Here is an 8,750-nt window from a genome sequence, read left to right as displayed (position 1 = left end):
TTAAAAGAATAAATTATCCTTTATAGATCTGTACGCAGGTTCAGTGAATTGCAGGTGCGTATACACGCTTTTTCTGTGAATGAAAGAAGCGTATATGCAGGTTGGTTGTGGTACAGAAGCGTATACTCGCAGGTTGCTGAACAGTGAAGTAGCGTATATATCTTGATTTATGTTCTAGCTACTTCTGTTTTATTGCTGCAGTGTTCTAGGTTCAGAATTGGTGTTTGATTATAGTTACTGTGTTCTGGGTACAGCAGTCAGAGAAGTGTTTATTTGTTTCAGCTTTTGATTGGTGAAAAGGAGTTTGGGTTATGCAGAAATTCTTGATGTTTGATTGATGTTACTTGTGGATCTAGTCTGAAAATTAATGAAACGAGGTCCTTGAAAGCAAAGAGAAGGTTGCAGCCTTCTGCAGGTAGGAGCCTGCGTACTAGTATCTCAAGCTAGTACAAGAACTAAGGGGGTTGGAAGTCCCTTCCAGGAAAGCTGGAGAACGAGAGAGAGTTGTAGCTCTCTGCAGGTTGCAGCCTGCGTACTGGTAAAGACTGCACCAGTACAAAACATTGTAAAGAGAAGTTTCTAATTAAAAAGAAGATAGAGACGAATTGCAGCAGGGGGTTTTCACCCACATTGGGTTTCCTCCTTATATCTTGTGTTCTTGTGTGTGACTGTCTTCTGCTCTGTTTCACTGGTTCTGGTACTGTTTATTTGCTTCTGATTCACAGATTAATAACTGACATCTGAAAGATAAATCAAATTATAAGTCTGCTTTGTATACATGGGTTTCTTTATCTGTAGTTGCGTATATACGCGGTTTTTATTAACTGAAGTAGCGTATATCATCTGGAATTTAAAAAGGAAATATTTGACTTGATAATATTGATTCACCCCCCCTCTCAGTATTATTTCCAACACAAACAAGCTCATAATGGTAGGTTATCATGCTATGGCATGTCTACATTGGTCAAAGAAGCTCAATGTAGTGGAGATACCAATCTTTCACAAAGGGAAATTAATTTAGCATATGGTTTAAAAGATTATTAGGAAATCATATTCACCCATGCTACTTAGTTTTCTTACAATTATATTGATGCATATGATGTATTTTTTCTTAAGTTTCAAATTTTATAAGTATAAATATGCATGCTTATCAATTGACAATGCATTTTTTATGTGTTTAATGAATTGCAGTTGAAACACCACAACAAAATGTGGTGCAATGGTTGCAAATTTCGCATCAAAAGGTTGGATGAAAAGATGAAAAAATCTTATAGTGGGATAGCTGTAGTATTTCAAGTTAACAATGTTTCCTCTAGAGGTGATAGACATCCAAAACTCTTTGACAATCGATACTATGGGTATTTGCATGATATACTTGAGTGTGACTTTGAATCCTTTAAAATAGTTGTGTTCGATGTCAAATGTTCTAGGTTACGAATCCATGAACATGACCCTAATATAATTGTTATTGAGCATGCTAACGAAATTGCCATGGTTGATACAAGGAATCTTAAGCCAGGATCAGAGCGATATGTTCTTCCAAGCCAATAAGAACGATTATTTTATGTAGATGTTTCGGGTAAAGTGGGTTGATCATATGTAGTTAGATATGATACCAGAGGAAGGCCTGTAAAGTATAATAGAACAAAAGAAGATGAAATTGAAGAAGAAGATGATGTAGAGGAGTAGGGGGTTCAAGTAGTGCAAGATGAATATGTCAAAAAATTTCAAGGAATATATGTTAGTTGAGACAATGTTAATTTGGATGAACTATATGATATTGATGTTGTATTGGATGAAGAACTTGAATAAGTTGACCAAATGTAGAAGAACATGTTCCAGATGATGATATAGATGATGATGATGATGATATGGTGAATCCTTTGTACATGAATTCTGAACTGTATTATAAAGTTGATGAGTTGGATGTGGAAGAATATTAATGATATCAAAATGTTGAAAAGTATGAGGTATGTATTTATATGTTTTTGGTTGGTTTGTTCTCTTTCATTCACCTTAAATTTTTATTTTCCTAGATTTTATGTTTGAATGTTATTGTGTTCATTTCAAATATATTATAGTAGATAGATTAGGTATCGAGGAATTGAGAGTGATGTGAGGGGGGTGGGGGGAGCGGTCATATGAGCTTCAACCTTCACATGGTTGGCCTTGTTAACTAGAGAATATATTATTCTTGAAATGAAGAGAAGCTCATTTATGTTTATACCATCATTTCCAATTTTGACTATGGTTCGTTAAGCAGACGTACTTGGAGAGTTAGGCGACATGTGAACCAGGTGATATAGTGGCTCGACAGATGTGTGAAGTAAGTTCGACCCATGACTTCCCATGAACTGTGTTCCTACCAGGGTGTCTCATAATGATTTTTAGAAAATTGACTAAATTAATGTTTAGGTGTTAAAAGTGGTTTATAATTGAATTATTATGCAGCATGGACATACTAACAAATGATAATATTTTGTTTTCATTGATGAGCTAATGATTTGTGTTGAATGATATGCACATCAGGGTGAAATCTTACGCCCTAGGTGCACCCGCATGAGGGAGGAGTGCCCAGGCACCCTTGGGGGCATTGTGTGTTGGACACGCTAAGATGCCCACCTTGTAGGGGCACCTGTGTGACGAGTTGGGGTCGACCCAACTTAGAAATGGGAACCCACATAAAAGAAGTAATGTCAGCCCATGACTTCCTATGGATAAATTTCCGACCAAGGGGTCTCATAATGATTTTTAGAAAATTGACTAAATTAATGTTTGGGTGTTAAAAGTCAGTTTATAATTGATAGATTATGCAGCATGGTACTAAAAAATAATAATATTTTATTGTCATTGATGAGGTAATTATTTGTGTTCACTGATATGCACATCAAGGTGAACACACACTCCCTGTGCGTGCCCGCACGAAGGTGGGGCGCTTGGGCGCCCATAGGGATGTCGCGTGCTAGGCAAGCCAAGGCTCCCATGTGATGAGTTGGTGGGTCGACCCGACTTGGCAAGGGGTGCACACACAAACAAAGTAATTTCATCCCATGAATTCCCATGAATAGAGTTCCCACAAGGGAGTCTCATAAATATTTTTAGAAAATTAACTAAATTAATGTTTAGGTGCTAAAATTGAGTTTATAATTGAATATTGAGCGTGCAACATGGAAATAACAAATGATAATATTTTGTTTGCATTGATGAGCTAATGAATATTTTTATTCACTTATTTTCACAATAGGGAGAACGTTCGTGCCCTGAGCATGCCTGCACGAAGGTGGGGCACTCGGGTGTCATGTGTTGGGCATGCCAGGGCGCCTGTGTAATGAATTGGAAGGTAGGCCTGACTTGACAAGGGGAAACCACACAAAAGAAGTAATGTTGACCCATGACTTCCCATAGATAGAGTTCCCACAAGGGGGTCTCATAATTATTTTTAGAAAATTAACTAAATTAATGTTTAGGTGTTAAACGTCAGCTTATAATTGAATATTGATAATGCAACATGGAAATAAAAAATGATAATATTTTGTTGTCGTTAATGAGATAATGATTTGTTTCATTGATTTGCAAAACATGGTGAGTGCCTACGCTCGCAGGAAGGCGGGGCGCCTAGGTGCCCATGGGGGTGTCGTGTACTAGGTACGCCAGGGTGCTCGTGCGATGAGTTGGTGGGTCGACCCGACATAGAAAGGGACACCCACACAAAACAAGTAATGTCGGCCCATGATTGTAGGTTTATGTCGGTACTAAAAAATGGTAATTATTTTTTTTCATTGATGAGCTAATGATTTGTGTTCACTAATTTCATAATAGGGCAAAGGCCCGCACCCTTGGCCCACCCGCACGATGGAGGGTCGTGCGGGCGCCCATTGGGCATCGTGTGTTTGGCATGCTACGACGCTTGCCTGGTAGGGGCTTCCATGTGATGATTTAGTGGATCATCCCAACTTGGCAAGGGGTGGCACACAAAAAAAGTAATGTCGGCCCATGGCTGCCCATGAATAGAGTTCCCACAAGGGGGTTTCATAATGATTTTTAGAAAATTGACTAAATTCATGTTTAGGTGTTAAAATTCGGTTAATAATTGATTGATTTTGCATCATGGTACTAACAAATGATAATATTTTGTTGTCATTGATGAGCTAATGATTTGTGTTCATTAATTTGCACAGCAAGCGAATACTTGCGCCTTAGGCGCACCTGAATGAAGGTGGCACGTGTGAGCACCCATGTGGGCATCACATGTTGGGCAGACCAGGGCACTCATGCGATGAGTTGCTAGGTCAGCCCAACTTGACAAGGGGCGCCCACACAAAAGAAGTAATGTCAACCCAAGACTGCCCATGAACATATTTCCCACAAGGGGGTCTCATAATGATTTTTAGAAAAATCACTAAATTCATGTTTAGGTGTTAAAAGTCAGTTAATTTTTGATTGATTATGCACCATGGTACTAAAAAATGATAATATTTTGTTTTCATTGATGAGCTAATGATTTTTGTTCACTGATTCGCACATTAGGGTGAATGAACGTGCTTGCACGAATGCGGGGCACTCAGGCGCCCAGAGGGGCATCGCGTGTTAGGCACGCTAGGGTGCCCACTTGGTAAGGGCGTATGTGCGATGATTTGGTGGGTCAGCCCAACTTGGCAAGGAGCACCCACAAAAAAGAAGCAATGTTGGCACATGATTTCCCATGACTTGAGAATGGGGCCAATGTTGAATTTTTTTTTGTTTTTTTTTTTGTTGCCCACTTGGTAAGGGCGTATGTGCGATGATTTGGTGGGTCAGCCCAACTTGGCAAGGAGCGCCCACAAAAAAGAAGCAATGTTGGCACATGATTTCCCATGACTTGAGAATGGGGCCAATGTTGATTTTATTTATTTATTTTTATTTTTATTTTTATTTTTATTTTATTTTTATTTATATATTATATATATATATTTTTTATTTTTATTTTTATTTTATTTTATTTTTTTAATTTTTAATTTTTAATTTTTTTTTTTTAATTTTTTTTATTTATTTTTTATTTATTTTTTTATTTTTTCAGTTTGTGCTCGTATGCACTAAAATTGGACATGGCTATGGTAGATGCATCCATTGACAATATGGGAAGGTTTTGATACTCAAATATGACTCATAGAAAGAATTCGACACTCAAACAATAAAATTATCACACATATAAATGTCAAGGAGATGAAATAATTTATTACTATTTACCATTTGTGGGCTTATAATGGACTTCATAGTCCAGAGGTTGAGAAAAATACCTACTCTTTCATTTGAAAAAACTTCTTACCTTTCATCGTTATCTTTTTCATTATCTTCATCATCACCATCATCTTTGTACCGGACGAGTTGGGCAGCGGGTGAACCAGGCAACATGATGGCCAGGAAAACGTGGTTTAATAAATCTTTAAAAACTAAGACTTGATAAACAATGTACCATACAAATTTTCATGGCATGAAACCTTGTATAAATATTTATTATTATCCTATTATATCTAATTCTAGTTTTCACTTTATTGATCACGTTGAATATTGATTCAAGATTTCATTAAAAGTATTTAGAGGTGACATTCTTCTTCTCATTATTACTTGTAATAATCAAATTCCTTGAACAAAATTACCCTCTAAAACTTGCTTGGAGTTCTCCAAATACACACATAGTTGATATGATTCACTTAGTTTTCATTGGATTTAGGAGTTCGAGTGGAATTCCCCCCCAAATGTTGATCTTAAATTATACCCATCCTTAATAAACTCCTAAACTTGACATGTCATAAGCTAAAATTGGTATATTCCAAGCCTAATATAACTGATTTAACGACTCATATCTGTTCATAAACATAAATTATTAATATACCCTTATAATTCATAAACAACTATAAGCATAATATAATCAATTAAATGGCCATAAATAATGAACACAACAATTTCTAAGCAAAAATCACCATAGAAACACTATAAAACTTAACTTGGGGAGAATTATGATGCTGTCCTAATAATATTTTTTGCAAAAAACTTTAGTATCGTATAATTTGTCAATTTCCCATTAAATGAAATGCTTGTTCTTGCAAATTTTCGCACATCTTAAGAGGTATGTGTGTGTTCACGTAGCATAACTTAGCCTAAAATGTGTAATTCTATATATATATATATATATATATATATATATATATATATATATATATATATATATATATCTATATATCTATATATATATATATATATATATATATATATATATATATATGACCTACATAAAGGCACTAAGTTGTGCATATTAAAAATTTATTTTTTATGCAAAATTATATTTTTTATATATTTTTTTTAAGTTGGCGAAGTAATATTTCAATTGGATTTTGCAGACATATGTGTTCACGAAGATTTTTTTCTACTATTTAAATAAATTCAAAAACCAAGAATAACCTTTTGAAGAGAACTCGTAAACGAAGATATTTGTATTTTTTGACTTTTTTTGTTTTATTTTGTATATTTTATGTTATTGATTTTTTATTCAAACCCTTTGAATTGTCCAAAAAAAAATTCAAGCATTAAGTTTAAAATAAATTAGATGAAAAATATCATATGAATTCGAAAATGCCAAACTCATATGCCATTGGATAGAGAATTCTTTCACTAATATAACATGATCAACTTCGCCACTTAAGGAAAAATTCTGCATGGGGTCTGCTAGGGTACAAAATAGTGTTGCAGAGAAATCTGCAGAAGAGGACTTAAAACTTTGTTTTTTAGGCCCTCAACAACTCGATCAAGCACTTAAGAAGCTTGATCGAGTGATTAAGGAAAATTTTGAAATAGCTTGATCAAGCTCTTTGAACCATAAACTCCTCGTTGTGTTTTCGGCGAGAATTTAAAAAAAATTCCCTCGAATCGAGCTCCTATATAACTATGGGTTACATATGAGCTCGATCGAGGGTTTATTTTTAAGCCCTCAAATAGCTCGATCAAGAGCTAAAATATTGCTCGATCGAGTTGCTTTCTTCTCCCTCCCAATTCATGCACTTGCCAAAAAGTATAACCCATATTCATGCATTCAGTCATCAGCCCAATCAAGCCTGCCAAATTCCCAAGACAATTACTCTCAAAGTCTCAATTTTGCATGTCATCTAGTTCTTTTTCTTACTCAATTTCAGTCATGTCTTTTTTGTCTTGGTGTCATTTAGTCATCATTTCATTTTAGTTTCAGTCACCATTGTAACTCAGAACTCTTTAGGAGGCCATTTGATTTACTTCTAATGGATAAATGGTCTCCTTAGAACACACTTGTCTCTCTGTTTTTTTATTTTTCTTGTTTTGCAAACAACTCAGAGATACAAACTATTCCAGACCTCCATGATTGTACCTTATGTAAATATAAAGATTTTTGCTTGCTTTAAAAAAATAAATGTATATTAAATTAATTAAAAATTTAATTATTTTATTAGCATGTTTTGTGTGTAAGATTTATTCTTTAATATTTAAAAGAAACGAAAAGTTAAAAAAAAAATTCAACAAAAAAATTGTTAAAATGATTATATATTAATTTTTAATTTTAACTTATAAATATATATTTTTATTAATGAAAATTTTAAAATTTATATAAATAGAAAATAAGTTTAAGAAGGAATTTAATAGTTGAAGCTCGCAATTTTTTTATAAAATTTATAAACGTGTGCATTTATGGAAGTAGAAACATCATTAAAAAAAATCACAAAACCATTGATTTAACACTAATTTAGAACTTAAAATCCATCTCTTTAGTTTTGATGTGTTTTTAACTCTTAAATTAGATATTCAAGGTCTTAAACTCTTGGTGAAGAACTTGTGTTGACCTAGTTGGTGTTCACTTCAATTCTCAGTCAGGAGATTGTATAATAATCTATTGACTAAGAGTTTGATTTCAAATATTCATCCATATTTACAAAGAATTGTGACATATCTTCATGTGATCACTTGTACATTAAATATTTTAAAAATCATCAGTAAGTATTATGCACCATGGAGTCCTAGTAACAATAATGATATGAACCATTATAGCTATAATGGCACCATAGAAAGGAATAGTGGCGTTGTGCTAGTTAAGAGGATTAATGCTTGTATTTCAATTATGAGCACATGTGCATGTGAATCATACTCGTGCATAAAATAATTTAAACCCATGTCAATGCTTAGTAATAAAATCGACTATTTTTTAATAATAATGTTGATTTTTATATTTGAATTAATCTATTTGAATAAAATTATTGTATCAATGTAGTGTATTGTTTAAGCAATATACTATGTGACTAAACCTTTGTTTAATGCAATAATGTTAATAGTATATGTAAAATTGGAATGTAACAATTTTCATCTCTAAAGAGTATGATAGATAAGAAATTAATTTTATTATATATAAATGAGGGATTATTTGTCATACAAAATAGGATGACATAAAAATTTATGATAATTAAATGTCAATAAATAATTATTATAATTATTGGTAATTTCATGTCATATCAATTGGACTATATCTTTACATTAAATACCTAATTTTGTAAATAAACATTTTAAAATATAAAAATTGTATGATTTTATTATCTTAATTATAATTGATCTCTTTAAATGCTATATTGCTTGAGTTGCTTGCGTGCATAATTTCTTCATTGCTAGTAGGGAATATTGCATTTAGGTTGTTTGCAATTTTTTCTTGAATAGTATGATTTGTTCCTTCTCTTTATGTTCCTTCTAAAAACATAAAT

Source organism: Pinus tabuliformis, chromosome 4_2, assembly GCF_031772625.1.
Source record: "Pinus tabuliformis cultivar Carrire ecotype Pingquan chromosome 4_2, CPIR1, whole genome shotgun sequence".
NCBI classification, from domain to species: Eukaryota; Viridiplantae; Streptophyta; class Pinopsida; order Pinales; family Pinaceae; genus Pinus; species Pinus tabuliformis.
Note: the sequence above shows the minus strand (reverse complement) of the source record.